Raw genomic sequence first — 16,291 nt, 5'->3', positions numbered from 1 at the left:
CCCACAAATACCAAAAACTTTTTTCCTGGCCTAGGAAAGGGAAAATGGCCAGAGCATCCCTTGAGGCCATTTGCATGTTGGTGCAAATCCAGGGGCTCTAATATTGGACCACCTTTGCACACACCTGTTTTGAGTTGCTCTCAGCATTCTTTGGCTGGAGATGTAGATGAGGGGTACTTTGTATACATGTACTACTAACGGGAAATAGCAGCATAGGGTGTATTTTGCACTGTTCTTTTTCCTGACGTAACCATATTCTGTTAAGTTTTACACTCCAGCACGCATATTTACTAGTACTTACCAGAAAGCAGGATGAACAGGTTGGCAACTGCTCTGAAGCATGAGGAATACACAGGCAATTGCTCTGGAGCACGGGGAACATAGAGGTAATTCAATTCCCAACCGGTTTCCAGGCAGGTGCTACCAATTAAAATTAAAAGAATAAAAGGCTGAAAGCTTGGGACTGATGATATGCTCTGGAGAGAGAAGTTGCCAGCAGCTAGCACTACAAAGCTCTTTTGCTGGATTTCAAATGGTGAGAGAAACTCAGGTAACAGATTATTCTTTTTTTCTGGTTTCCCTGATTTTGATGTACTCAGTCATGCAGCCAAAATTTCTACAAAGAGAGATGAGATTGTTCCCCCTGAATTCAAAGCAGCGAGCCAACCTTTTGAGAGCCAGCAGTCAGCTAAACATTGGAAGTGAGGTTTGGAACTGAGCATGAGGTCTTTGAGCACAAGCAGCTGACTGCTGTCGGGTGTGCTTCCAAGCTAATGCCATTCAAATGATCTATTAACGGGAGCACTGTTCACAGATTTTTAAAAATTGCATGTTATGATGAAAAGATTTTCCTGATCCGCCATGTCTGTCATAGTCATTCCTTTGGCAGAACTCCCCTTCTGGAGGAGAAGACTGAAACCTAACTAGGCAAGATTATTAGACCTCGATGGGGTTTGTCCAGCCCAACCTTTATACTGTGATACCGGAGCACTTGAGGAGGCAGTAATAAGTGGGAGAGTTGTAACTGCAGTCACCGCAGGGCTTGGGAAGTCCTATAATCTAAACCATTATTATTTGCTAAGCCTGAGCATTCTTCCCTCATTCTCCTTAGTAGTTTAATTAATGTTAATGAGCTACTCCGGTGAGTAAGTGTGACTGGATTTTTACATAAAGCCCAGCTGCTTGTGAATCATAAATTTGATAAAACATGAAGGAACAAAGGCCAGTCAGTGCTACAAGACTTTGAAGTTACTGGAGTCTCAACAAGCTGCTACTAAAGCCCAGCAAAAATGTGTATCACCTGAACTGGTATCAACCCTAATGGAAGCAATGTGAACGTGTTATCTACCAGCTGCTGGTGGAAGTGTGTGACTCTAAACAGGTCAGGAAGACTGGATTTGATGACAGGCACCAAGAACGGTTTGTATTGTGCCATGCATTTTATCCGGGGGGATTTGTCTTCCCAAGCTTCCTATTAAGGTGAAATGCTGCAGTGACCCCCTGCCTTTCAGTTCCCTCCTGATCGGCACATTGCATGTTTATAGAATCACCAGGCTAACATGCCCACCTGGTGCAGCACTTTAAAGTAATCTTTCGTCAACAAATTTCAGCAAAATATAGGTTTGCTATCTGAAGAATGCAATTCCGATCTTTCCGATCTTCTCCGAGAGCTTACAGCAGGAACTGTACTATCAGGTGAAGAATGGTATCATTCATTATTGCTTAGCTGAATAACCTTCATCTTAAATTATGATGCCAGTTGCAATGTTGAATGGAAAGGCTAAGTGGGCATTATAAATCTGTGCAGAAACCAGAATTTCCATTCCACAGGAAATTCTGTGATGTTTTTGTTCTGAATCTGAACAATTTTTTTTATTTTTCCACAAAACTAAACAAAAAATAATTTTGATTTTGACTTTTTAAAAAATAAGTTTCTAAACAAAGTCACTTCAAAACAAAAACCAGTAACATTTAGTTCTAGTGAGATCAAAACAGATTTTGATGAAACCGTCTTTTCTGATGAAAAAGCCTTCCATCAGGATATTTTCAACCGGCTCTAGCCATTATTGTATTTGGCATTTAGACAGTATTGTGACATTTTTACACTGATTACACAATATGTCATACTGGTTATTTTAGAACAACATTAAATACATTGTTAATTTCAGAAACACCCTGGCACTTTACTTACTTTGATTTTGAGCTAAAAATCAAAGAAACTCCGCACAAAAGGGTTTTTGGAGTTCTCACAGGTGCTGGAAGTAGGGACAGCACCCCTGGCTTGAAGTGGTTTCCATTATATACAGGGTTTACAGTTTGATTCAATGGCTGTCAGCACCCCCACTATACATGGTTTTACAAAAGGTAGATCGTGCCAAACCAACCTGATCTCCTTCTTTGAGAAAGTAACAGATTTTTTAGACAAAGGAAATGCAGTGGATCTAATTTACCTAGATATTAGTAAGGCGTTTGATACCGTGCCACATGGGGAATTATTAGTTAAATTGGATAAGATGGGGATCAATAGGAAAATTGAAAGGTGGATAAGGAATTGGTTAAGGGGGAGACTACAATGGGTCCTACTGAAAGGTAAACTGTCACGCTGGAGGGAGGTTACCAGTGGAGTTCCTCAAGGATCGGTTTTGGGACCAATCTTATTTAATCTTTTTATTACTGACCTTGGCACAAAAAGTGGGAGTGTGCTAATAAAGTTTGCGGATGATACAAAGCTGGGAGGTATTGCCAGTTTAGAGAAGGACAGGGATATACTACAGGAGGATCTGGATGACCTTGTAAACTGGAGTAATAGTAATAAGATGAAATTTAATAGTGAGAAGTGTAAGGTCATGCATTTAGGGATTAATAACAAGAATTTTAGTTATAAGCTAGGAACATATCAATTAGAAGTAACGGAGGAGGAAAAGGACCTTGGAGTATTGGTTGATCATAGGATGACTATGAGCCGCCAATGTGATATGGCCGTGAGAAAAGCTAATGCGGTCTTGGGATGCATCAGGAGAGGTATTTCCAGTAGGGATAAGGAGGTTTTAGTACCGTTATACAAGGCACTGGTGAGACCTCACCTGGAATACTGTGTGCAGTTCTGGTCTCCCATGTTTAAGAAGGATGAATTCAAACTGGAACAGGTACAGAGAAGGGCTACTAGGATGATCCGAGGAATGGAAAACTTGTCTTATGAAAGGAGACTCTAGGAGCTTGGCTTGTTTAGCCTAACTAAAAGAAGGTTGAGGGGAGATAGGATTGCTCTCTATAAATATATCAGAGGGATAAATACTGGAGAGGGAGAGGAATTATTTAAGCTCAGTACCAATGTGGACACAAGAACAAATGGATATAAACTGGCCACCAGGAAATTTAGACTAGAAATTAGATGAAGGTTTCTAACCATCAGAGGAGTGAAGTTTTGGAATAGCCTTCCACGGTAAACATCTGATGAAGTGAGCTGTAGCTCACGAAAGCTCATGCTCAAATAAATTGGTTAGTCTCTAAGGTGCCACAAGTACTCCTTTTCTTTTTGCGAATACAGACTAACACGGCTGTTCCTCTGAAACCTTCCAAGGGAAGCAGTGGGGGCAAAAGATCTACCTGGCTTTAAGATTAAACTCAGTAAGTTTATGGAGGAGATGGTATGATGGGAAAACATGGTTTTGGTAATTAAATATTCATGGTAAATAGGCCCAATGGCCTGTGATGGGATATTAGATGGGGTGGGATCCGAGTTACCCAGGAAAGAATTTTCTGTAGTATCTGGCTGATGAATCTTGCCCATATGCTCAGGGTTTAGCTGATCGCCATATTTGGGGTCGGGAAGGAATTTTCCTCCAGGGCAGATTGGAAGAGGCCCTGGAGGTTTTTCACCTTCCTCTGTAGCATGGGGCACGGGTCACTTGCTGGAGGATTCTCTGCTCCTTGAAGTCTTTAAACTACGATTTGAGGACTTCAGTAGCACAGATATAGGCGTGAGGTTTTTTGTAGGAGTGGTGGGTGAAATTCTGTGGCCTGCATTGTGCAGGAGGTCAGACTAGATGATCATAATGGTCCCTTCTGACCTAAATATCTATGAATCTATACAAATTGTTCCAGCACCCCTGAGTTCAGGTCAGTCTTAACATATATTTCAAAACATAATTCAACAGATACAATATGTGCAATAAAATATAATATAGCAAAAATATATGTATAGCCTTATTAACAAATTTTACAGAATTATACTGACAGGATAAAAATGTCTTCTCTGCCCTCCTTTCCCTTCCGCCCCCCACAAATAAGCAATAAAAACGTTTTTGCATAAACAAATGCCAAATTATAACTAATCATAGGAAAGCTGACAAATGTATGCTATGCTACACTGTGAAAATACTAATCAAAGCAGCCTGTCAATTGTTAAAGTTAATGATTTAGATATGCAAAGCTCTGACTAAATTTTTGTGGATAATTACATAATTACGCCTGGGTTAACACAATCAAAAATAGCAATTGCATGCTCAGTCTTTAAATCATATCATGGCAGCACACTCCTACTTTTTAAAGGCCTATATGCTCCCCCTCATAGAGCAGTGTGGAAGGAAGAAAATTGAGAGAGGAAAGGTAACAATACCAGATGCTCGCTCCTGCAAACGTACCTGTCACTTTACCCTCTGCAAAATATTCAAATAGTCATCAGAGCACAAGTGGGGAGTGGGACCAGGAAAAGGTGGGAGCTGGTCCACAGCTACTGCAAGCAACATGTTGTCCCTCTACAATGGATTCAGAGTCATTTGAAAACCATCCTTCCCTTTAGGAGGGTGGTCAGATTGTTCTCATTTTTCTTTTTATCTTTGCTCTCCTATGCAGTTGTCCATTAAACGAACAAATTAAAGAAAAATATACTTTGAAGAAAAATGGAATATTAAATCCATTCCAGTTGAGAGATGCATAAAAAGAGCCAAGGCCCAGCTTTTCAAAAATAGGTACCCAAATACTGGCTCGTAAATCCACACTTAGGTGCCTAAATATGCAGATTGGTTTTCAAAAGTGGTGAGCAACCAGGCACCACGTGTGCACCCAGGAACCGAATTTTAGACATCCATTCTTAAAAAATAATTGACTCAAGTTTTCAAAGTGGCCTCACGGTAATTAATGTCGTGGTGTCGGTTATTGTTTTGATTGCATACTCAAAAGGAAAGAAATACATTTCCTTGGCTGGCTGATCAACATGTAATATAGGCCAAATAATAGTCACTAAATAATAGCCTATTTCAGTGTCTGGATGGGACTTAAAGTATCCTTTTTGGAAATGTAGAGAGCACCAGAAGGTCCAATGATTGAGGCTCCACTGATGCTGGAACTAGGGGTGCTACCGCACCCCCTGGCTTGAAGGGGTTTCCATCATATACAGGGTTTACAGTTTGGTTCAGTGGCTCTCCTCACCCCAACTATACAAATGGTTCCAGTGCCCCTGTCAGGCTCTGAGACTATTTCTGTAGTGCTGATGGAGGCAAAAACCACCAGCCATCCTATGCCTAGATGGATTTAAAACATTTTCATGCAAAAACACAAACCAAATGGAGTATTTTCACAGCTGACACCAAATGTCACAGGTTTTTTGACTCCTATGATATTGTGATTTATACAGGGACTCTCTGTGATAAAGCAACCCTGAACAGGGATCCTCTTGTTACTTGTCACTCAAGCTTTTGAACACTGTTTGGGTCAAGGGACTGTATTTGCTGTGTGAAATGTGAAGTATCAGAGGATTTAAATGATGATTTTACAACATGCTCGTTTCTGCATCTAGACACTAAGGAAAATGTTAGTTAAAGGTACAGTGATCCAAAATGAAGGAATAAGGTTTGTTATTTATAAATTTGTTGTTATAAATAATCATTTGTAGAAACAAAAATTCTTCAGTCAGACAATGAGCTCAAAGCAATGCCCCATTCAAGTAGTCAATAGCTCCATTAAATAGCTCATTTTCATGCAAACCTAAATCAAGAGGACATTTTTTACAAACAGTAATACTCAGCAATTCATTTTCTCTATTCTCTTTACTATTAATTCAGATGTTTATGTCTGAATCAGACTGTTCGTCTTCATCCAGCTTCTCCTGAACCTGTGGGGAAGTCATGATCTTCTGTTTTTGATACAATCCTCTGTTGCCAGAGAAATTAATGTGATGCCACATATTTATCTTTACAGTAAAATTTCCGGTGTAACTGCACTGCAGTCAATGCCAGCTCAGAGTTTGGCCCAATGACATTTCTGTAAGATCTCACATACACTTAAGATTTAGATCGACTTAGCTGTGCCACTCAGAGGTGTGAAAAAATTAAGATGAGCTAATCCTCAATGTAGATGCAAACAGACTGACAGAAGAATTCTTCCATCAATTTACCTACCACTGCCGGGGGAGCCTCTATGCCAGTGGTTCCCAAACTAGGAGCACTGCTTGTTCAGGGAAAGCCCCTGACGGGACAGGATGGTTTGTTTATCTGCCATGCTCTGCAAGTTCGGCCAATCACAGCTCCCAGTGGCCGCGGTATGCCGTTCTCAGCCAATGGGGGCTGCAGGAAGCAGCGCGTGCCAAGGGACATGCTGGCCAGCTTCCCGCAGCCCCCATTGGCCTGCAACGGTGAACCGCGGGCCAGCGGAACCGCAATCAGCCGAACCTGCGGACGCACCAGGTAAACAAACCGGCCTGGCCCACCAGGGGCTTTCCCTGAACAAGTGGAGTCCCTAGTTTGGGAACCACTGCTCTATGCTATGGTACTACACCAACGCAGCTGCAATGCTCTAGCTGTGCTGCAGTCACGTGTTTAGTGTAGACATAGTCTATGATTCAGAAAGAGGACAAATGCAACTGCCCACCTGTTAAGCTGGGGTTAACCAATGGAAACATGACATCAGTACTTCAGAACTGCAGTGGCTTCCTATTTGCATATAATTAGGGGTGCTTATTTCATTTTATACATGTGCCCTGAGGTCTATAGAAGGGCTCATGTTATAAATCAATGAGTAAATAGTGAGTCAAATCCTGGCATGACAGCTCCCTATCCTGTAGCCAGCATAAAGAGCGTAGATGTGAAAAGAGAGTGTGTCAGAGGTTCTGTTGTGCCTTGCTTCCTTCTTGGGGTCTTTCAAAGCATGCATAAGTTAAAGCAGCCTTTGGTCTGCTATAATTTGCACTGAGGGATGGGGCTGGCACAGTTCCTCAGGATCAGAGGAGTACCAATGTGTCTCAAAGCCACCTTTGCAGTCCCTGTTGTGAGCTAAGGAACTTTCCAGCTGCTCAGGCACGCACCCCCTCTGGAGTATAAACCCAAAATTATACCATCTTGCACTGCACAGGGAACTGTACATCATAAGCTCATGTATTTCACCCCCTCCCTCAATGTGGGGAGGAATATACACAGCTTTCTGCCCCAAGTTATGGGGCACACCAGTTTTAGACACACCAGTTTTAGACAAAGCAAAAACAAGTTTATTAACTACAAAAGATAGACTCTAAGTGAATATAAGGGATATCAAACAGATCAAAGCAGATTACTTAGCAAATAAACAAAACACACAAACTAAGCATAATATACTAAAGAGATTGGATATGAATAGCAAATCCTCACCCTAAATGATGATCCAAGTAGGCCGCAAGTTCTTAATGGGCAAGCTGTGTAGAAACCCCAGGCTAAAAATCCCTTTAGCCTGGGTCCAGCACTTTCCCCAGTTCAGTCTTTATTCCTCAGGTGTTTCCAGGAATCTCTTTGGGCAGGGAGTTAGTGAAGAACCTCAACGATGTCACTCCCCTGGCTTAAATAGCTTTTGCATATGTCAGGAACCTTTTGTCTCAAAGCTTGGTTCCCATTCTCTGTCAGTGAAAAAACACTAGTATTCCTATATGGAGTCCAGTACCAGGTGACCTGGTAGTGTCATAGCAGTCATGAGTCAGAGCCTGTTTACCGCATCCTCAGGAAGGTTTCCCAGTGGGAAATTAGCTGCTTCTAAAGCCTATTGTTTTCTCCTAATGGCCTGTTAACCTGAATGTGTCCTTCCCAGCCAACCATCTAGACTGACAGTCTTTTGCCAGGTGTAAAGACTATATATCTGTATTACAAAAGTGAATATTCTTAACTTCAGATCCAAAAAAGATACATGCATACAAATAAGATAATCATATTCAATAAATCATAACCTTTCCAATGATCTCACATGACCTGGCTTGCATAAGATACATTATGATGTCATATGCATATAATATCTCTATGAAGAATATGGGGTGCAGAGTCACAGGTTCCACCACTGGGTCAGTGGGGATCCAGCCAAAACACACTGGCCTAGATTCAGGCAACAATACAACTGGACTATAGTCTAGTGTCCCTGGGCTACTTCCCAGAACCCCTTCATTTGGTACCTCGGTTCTGTGGGTGTCCTCTGTTTCCCCAGGGCAAACAGCCAGCAACAGTCCCAGCAACTCCTTGGCACCTTGGTTGGCTGGCAGCTTTGGCAAGTCCTCAGCACTGGAGGGATCCTCTTTGGGCTCCACCTTTTATACTTCCTGTCCCGCCCCTCTGCTTCCGGCCGGCGGGCATGGGTGTCCTGGTTCTGCCCACCAGGGGGTGGGCGAGGATTTCTCCCCATCAGTCTCTGAGGAAGGCCATGCCTCCTCGCTACAAAGATGAAACAGCAAAATGTAGAAGTATTTCCACATCTCTGTGGTTTTTATTACCAAAATAGTTTAATGTAATCTATTGATGTGTCTCCAAAACCCACTTTAGTTCTAGTGGCTTCTATTAGAAATTAGCATTCAGACAAAACAATCAGTGATAACATATGTAAAGAATTGGGAGAGAGAATTACAGTTTTGAATTTTTTGTACATATTTATAGTCTAGATTTGAACAGGGTGAAAAGCTGATGGTATGTTAAATAAAAAGATGGTAATTCTCTAAATTTTTTCCCCTTTGACTTTTTTTACCTCTTTTTAAACCATCTGCTCTGTGTAAAAGAAATCAGTCAATAGATTTCAATTGTATATTTGTCATCTTGTTTATGCCCTAAATTCAACAGTTTTAAAAAGCAGAATGTAGATTTGATATTAAGATTAGCTTGTGCTATTTGAAATAAATCCACGTTCCACTAATTTCAAAATCCCATTAGCTCAGAAAGATTTTAGAATTTGTGCTAATCGATTCTCACTTACCATGGAGGAGCAGGAGACTAATATTCAGTCCTTCCTCCTACCAACAAGACAGCAGATGAAATTCAGGAAATCTATTTTAAATATACTGTAGCATTGTTGTCACAGGCCAGGCAAATGTAGCCTGATCCTGCAAGGTGCTTCCATAAATTTCAGTGGAAGACAGTTCTCACTAGGCATTTATACCCTAATTTGGCACGGTGCACAGGGACATGCTGAAATTTAACCACATGCATAGTCCATTTGAAGTCAAAGGGATTACTTTCATGTTTACATGCTTTGCTGGTTTGGAGCCTTATATTGGTCTTCTAACATTTGAAGGCACTCACAGCACCTTGCACAATAGGGCTGCTTGTTTTGGACCTGATCCAGTCCCACTAGGGTGACAAGATGTCCTGATTCTATAGGGACAGTCCCAGTATTTGGGGCTTTGTCTTATATAGGTCCCTGTCCTGATTTTTCACACTTGCAAAATGGTCACCCTAAGTGCCACCGAAGTCAATGACAAAACTCCCATTGATTTCCATGCTGCTAGATCAAGTCCTAACTGAAAGCCACAGCAGAAATCTGAATCTGCTATCCTTGTTCAGGCACAAGTCAGGCTGGAGTCAAAAATAGGAGTTATGCATGAAATAAAGGATGTCAATATCTGACCCATAGCCCATTGGGATTTGGGATCCAATCTGGCTCACTGTATTTTAGTAAACAGTCTCAGTAGCTTGTGTGAGTAAGGCAGGCCAGTTTTGACTCAGTGTATTGATTTTTACAGACTAAACAGATTGCTGAGCTATCACTTCATGGGGATTAATGAATTCTTGTGCCACAAAATTTATTCCTCTGGGCTGGATCTGATTATTTGATAAAAATAAACGATCAGTTTAAAGAATAAATTACGTGAATCTTGTTTTCTTTTGTTGATCACCTTTGGTGCTTCTTTTTGTTCTGGTTCCGTATCATAGTTTGGACTTCAGCATCATATTTTATATTTTTTCATACTTCTCTGGGACCTTAGAAAAGTTAATTGAAGAGCCCAGTTACAAGATAGGTACCTTTTCATTCACAACAAAGTTGCTTCAAAGTCTTTTAACCATCATCAAATGTTCTGTCTTATCACTATTGAATTTGGGAGCAATATATTGTACATAAATTAAAACTCTCCATGCTGCTGCTAATATTTTGTATTTACAGGGGCCTTTTGTTATTTTATTTTCCATAGATGATCCATTTTAATTGCTGTTATTTTTCTGCACAATGCTGTTATAAATATGATCTTCTAGTTAAATTACACCACCAACTAATGCAAGGAGTCTATAACCTAAGCTATCACTTTGAGATTGCAGTAAGAGGCTAGGTTAAAAGTAATGGCAATATCCTTTATCATTTCATGGGGTCTTCTAAGGAAATGTGCCAATTTTATGGAGTCTCCTAAGGAAAAATTCTGATTTCATGTGAATTCAGGTGAAAAAGTAAATTTCATGGGATTTCTAAAAGTGGCTGGATTTCCCTGAATCCCTGAAGTCTGTGATAGCCATGGAAAAATGCACAGTTGTTGTCATGGAGTAAATTTTCATTGCAGTCAGCAAAACTTCATTTTCCATGTACATCCATTCTTCTGACACACAGTATACATTTTGGACCCTTTCTTCATCTTGTAGGCTCTTCCAATGAGTCTTCTACACTCCTGTATGGGTGCATAGCGCTCGGATATTCAGATCATAGATTTCTATGACTGCCTACTAAGGTAGCAGTAGGTTTGTTGTGAGCATGGAAAAGAGGAGAATTTATGTATGATCCTGGGGATTCTATTTTTTATGATGACAGTGCCATCTTATTTTATGCAATCCAGGAGAAAATAGATCAGGAACAAGGAACGTGACTGCATTTCCCATGGATCATATTTAGAGTGATATTTAAGCAGTGTACTCCCAAACTAACAAACTCATTATGTGTGAAATTCAGTCCTATGGAGAGGGCCCAGCACAAGGCCTAAGTACCATGTAAGTTCCACATAAGCCTTCAAAATAGGATGATTCTATTGTGGCGTCTCAACATCTCTTGTAAATTATACGTTCTCTTGGTAAGACAGTCCTGTGACGTCTGCATGCTCACCCTGCTCTCTGCCTTGAGAGAGGCAGCTGTGCTGTCATGCACCACACTTTTTCAAGGAGAGAAAAATGAAGACGCAAAGGCAAAGGAGAAAAGAGAAAATCGATGGTGAGATGAGGTAGGGTTATACAAGAAAGCTGCTCCAGGAGATGCTGAGAAATGACAAATAAGAATCAGTACTAGACGAATGGAGGGGAGAGAGAAGGGGAAGAAAGTGTGTGAGATAGATTAAGCTAAATCTATGGACAGTTTTAAAAAGGAAGAGAACAATTTTGGACTCTATATTGAAATGAATGGGGAATGAACTGATTGGCTTAGAAGGAGGGTGATATTTGTTGACCTTCTTTCTACATCTGAGGAGGTGGCAGCATTTGGAACAGGCCACTGAGAAGGGAAACGTAGTGGCCAGGGTGAGAAAAGCATGTGGGAAGATGTCACCACCATGCAAGCTAAGGCTGTGGTGTGCCCGGGTTTTGTTGCAGAGGCAGAGACAGGCATGCTTGTAGACACAGGAGAAGGAAAGTTGAGGTTCAAGGATGATGCCATGTAATATTATTCTACATATTATTTAATTTGGGCAGCATAATGATGAATTTTAGGCTACATGTTAGAGGGAATAACATGCCTGCCTTGCACTGTGTTGAGAGAACACAGTGGTGTTCTCAGAGGCTGCATGAGTAGTGAATAGGAACATCTGGTGTAAGTGACATTGCAAAAGTGAGAGCTAACCAGTTAACTTCAATGTACACAAGAGACTTTTATTATGTGTTGCATTGCCCTTTATTACCCATTACTACCTTTTTTGCTTGAAACTAATATTTTACTGGTGTGCATTCCCTCTGGCTCTGTTTTGTAACTGCCAAAAACATTTCTGGTATGTGAAAACTTTTCCAAAGGAAGTATCATAATTTTTCATTTTACTATTTTGACGGAGTGTTGCAGGGCCTACTGGCATCCTCCTTTTTTCCCCCTCAGAGGTTCTGCATCACACCCATACTCCTCCACAGCGAGAAGGACTAGCTGCAGAGTCTGTCAACACCACAATTAGGAACCAGACGGGGTCACTCAAGAGCAATTCAAAACATGCCCCCCTCCATCCCAGGCTTGGGGGAGCAAGGGAATTTGAGATTAATCATCTTGTGGTTGGATCCTCAGAACAGCAGTATATGGTTGAACCCTCATGCAACTTTCATTACAAATCTGTGAACTGTATATGTCGCTCTGTCTTCATGAAAGATTTAACTCATTGTGAATCATGAGTTTGCTTGTTAATATGCTTTGCATTCAGAAACTAACCTCCTCAGTTGTACCATTATTGTATGGGACCACAAATTAGCTCTGAGGTACAGGGTAGCTTTTTGGGGTTTTTGCTAACTTGAGGTGTCTGTAATGGAAATGCACAGCCACAACCCTTTGATGGGAGATAGTATGCCAATCTCTTCCCACAAGCCTCCAGGGCACCCAGTTCTGTGTTCTATCTTGCCATCTGTGAGGGGTGTCCACCCCACACTCACCCTGAAGGGGTTAATGGGGCCAGGATGGGCTAATTAACTTACTCGGTTTAAAGGAAAACCTTCATTAGAAGAAGCTCACCTGGGTACAAGTCTATATAAGCCAGGAAGCTGGCAACAGAAGGGGCTGCTGGGAAAGGGGGCAGTCACTCCCTGGGAAGAGGGAGGAGTGTTTGGAGACTGCAGAGACATGTAGCCTGCAGTTGCTCCCTAGGAGGAGGGAGCAGTGAAACTGGCAGACCCAGATGAGGAAGGAAGGAGAGCCAGAAGGTTAGGAAAGGGCTCAGGGAAATGCATAAAGGTATGGTGCAACAGACCTTGACTGCTGTCTAGAGCATCCCTGAGCTAGAACCTGGAGTAGAGGGAGGGCCTGGGTTCCCCAACCAGCCACTGCTGAAGTGGCAATGGCAGGGCAGTGCATAGGAAGACTGCCTGAGCCTGACTGGGTGAAGAGATTCCCTTTGCCCTGGAAAGGGAAACCACAATAGTGACCTATCCAGAGGACTAAGTCACAAAGAGGTCGCAGAAGCTCCTGGAGTGAGAGAGTGGCAGCAGACAAAGAAACAGAGGTGGAGGGATGGCTTGCAGCCACGGGGAGAGGCGCTGACCTGGTGAGCTATTCCTCAGAAAGGCCAGGAGGCAGCATCATACCTGCAGTGAGTAGAGCACCCCGTCATATCATCTATCTGTGCTCTGTCTCCTGACTGGAAGCCACCTTCCTTCATGTGCCTCTGCTCATCTTCCTCAGTCCCACACTGCGTTCAGCAACCTAAGCTTCAATAATTTCTGGTCTCTAATACAGCAGTAAGAAGAATGCCTGGTATTAAGCTCATGTATCAGCATGCAGCCAGAGGCTGACACCAAAGCCCTGGTTGACCTGTGAGCTAACATGAGCAAAACCCATGACTTTGGGATCCAGAAGAGGAATTTTCAGCAGAATGACAATATAGCTCAGAAACTGGTTTATCATAGGATTGACCAGACTGGGTAGCAATGCAAGGAGAAGATAAAGGGGTTCAAGGTAAGCAGCTGGAGGGCCAAGGGAAACCATTCCAAGTCTGGCATACCACAATGAGCTGCCCATTTTACAAGAAGCTGGACATGCTGAGCAGTGCCCTGAGCAAAGAGCCCCATTTCAGCCTGCACTCATCTATAAAGTCAAGATGGGTGCAGGTCCACAATATGGATGTCTTCAAGGACATATGCTATGTAAGGTCTGGGAAAATCCCTGCTACCATTTCATCTGTAAGGTCAGAATAGTACCTCTCTCTACAGCTATTTTTGAATTCCTCACAATTTTCTTTTACTATACTGACTTTGGAATTTTCTTGCTTTGTTTGTTTGAGAGGGATAAGAATGAAGAGAGTTAGTTCCCTGGTATGTTTTGGAAATCTGTCCTCTTATTTCTCAGAAAAAGTTCATGTGACATTTTATCTCACTTCCTCTACCAACTGAATATTTTGCGACGTATTCTACAATCTTTACTTACGTTGAGTAGTTCTCACTCATTAAAAAGCCTCATCAATGTCAAGGTTTCAGAGTCTGGCCATATATTAGTGCATTAATACATTAAATAAAGAATACAGAATTTGGAGATGCGCAGTATAAGGGCATGTACTGGATGATATGAGTGTGTGTGTGTGTGTGTGTGATGGATTAGTGTCACCACATAATCATATAATCTTACCTCTCAACTCCTTTGCCAGAGTTTCAGGAATGGAATCCCAGAAGATCCACAAAGAATCACCAGAATTTGGGATGCCTTATTTGCATATACAAATATGCAAATTACATTTGAAGTTGTTGTTGTTTCCCTTAATGAGGAATTAGATAGCAACACAGGTATTTTATGTGTGGTCCATGACTTTCAAAATAGGCAAATTCAACTGGATTTGATGAGCTTCTGATGCCCTGCTGTTTTCATTTTTCTGATATCATAATTTCATCAGCAACAGTAGCTGGCAAAATTAAATTAATTTAAAAGAAATGAAGCATTTAGACTGAGCCTGACACTTTCAGGATTCCAGGACACTGCATTCCCAGATCAATATGTTGATTTAGTAACATAACTTATACTGAGGCAGGTCATGTTACCCTCTACATCCATCCATCTTTCTGACCAGCATTTGCATTAAAGCTGTGCAAAATCCTTTTCCATGTGGTTTAAAACAGATCTGAGAATTTTCCCCATTAGAAACAGATCATGTGGATTTAAAAACCCTGAAGTTAAAAAAAGTGGATTGAAAAAACCTGTTTTTTTGTATGAGAGTCTCCTTTCAAGCTCTTAGACAGCGTTTGCTCCATATTGTGCATAGTTTCTTACAGTTTTGCAAGCATTCAAACACATTTTTGCATGTCAACACAGGTTTTCAGAAGGAATTGCTATACTAGGCTACGGTCTGTGCAAAACAGACACACACATAAATGGCAGGCCTGTCTAGGTATAGCTAGACTATAGATTTTGTTCCTCTTTGAATTGCCAATTAAATTCAGTTAGCTAACACCTTGGCAAATGCTAATTTAGACACTCCATATGCATTTATTCCAGGACACTGTAGGAATGCATGGCCATCCCTCCCTGCCAGTCTTGGAGGGAGGCCACGCCCCCTCACTCTTGGGTCCCTCACAAGGCAACGGTTATTGGGGAATTAGCACTTTCTAAGTCTCTGGCCCTCTAGGCAGGGTCGAGCAGCAAGTAGTCCAGAGCTCTGGCTCTAGGTCAGGCAGAGCGACAAACAAAGACCCTGACATCCTGGCTCTGGCAGACCAAAAGAGGTCTGCATTTGTCTAAGGGGTAGGCTGGCACCCAAGGGGTGGGGTTGGTAGCAGAGGGTAGGGAAACCCGGGCCCACCCTACTCCACTGGGTCCCAGCCCAGGGCCCTAGCAGCGGCGGAGGGTTCTGCCACTGGGTCAGCAGGGATCCAGCTGAAATATGATGACCTGGATTCAGACAATAATACAACCAGACTACAGTCTGGTGTCCTTGGGCTGCTTCCTACACTCCCCTCATGGTGTATCTGTGTCTCAGGGTTGTCCTCTGTCTCCCCAGGGTACATGGCTAATGGAAGTCCCAGCAATTCCTCAGTATCTTTGGTGGCAGGCAGCTCTGGCAAGTTCCTCTTCAGGCTCCAGCCCCAGCAGCAGGCAGGCGGTGTCTGTCTCCCAGCTGAGCTACAGGGCCTGCCTTTTATACTTCCTGTCCTGCCCCTTTGCTTCCGGCGGGATGGGCATGATGTCCTGTCTCTGCCCACCAGGGGGTTGGCAGGGGTTCCTCCCCATCAGTCGCAGAGGGAAGCCACGCCCCATTGCTATAGATACAAATATTAGTGCGTTAGCCCTGTACCTGAGGGCTCAGTTTAGGGTAACAGAAGCAAAGCATAGTAAAAATATCTTTTTGTCAGTAAATTAACAGATGTAGCTCTGAACATATACAGTACACAGATCTGATGAGTAAGAAGGTGCCATTTCTAATAGTCATTTTTCA

The 16,291-nt window shown here is 42.2% G+C and overlaps 1 long non-coding RNA gene across 1 annotated transcript; it reads right to left on the bottom strand.

Annotated features, from left to right (window-relative positions):
* Nucleotides 1-7,510: 7,510 nt before the first annotated feature.
* Nucleotides 7,511-15,562, bottom strand: LOC140910279 (uncharacterized). The gene is made up of 3 exons (XR_012158505.1): nucleotides 14,494-15,562; nucleotides 10,084-10,196; nucleotides 7,511-8,660 (listed from the first exon to the last, which is right to left on the bottom strand). It is a non-coding gene; the product is annotated as an uncharacterized lncRNA (long non-coding RNA).
* Nucleotides 15,563-16,291: the final 729 nt, after the last annotated feature.

This window comes from Lepidochelys kempii, chromosome 4 (assembly GCF_965140265.1).
Source record: "Lepidochelys kempii isolate rLepKem1 chromosome 4, rLepKem1.hap2, whole genome shotgun sequence".
Lineage (NCBI taxonomy): Eukaryota > Metazoa > Chordata > Testudines > Cheloniidae > Lepidochelys > Lepidochelys kempii.
The sequence above is the reverse complement of the archived record's forward strand: the minus strand, read 5'-3'. Positions and strand labels throughout refer to the sequence as shown.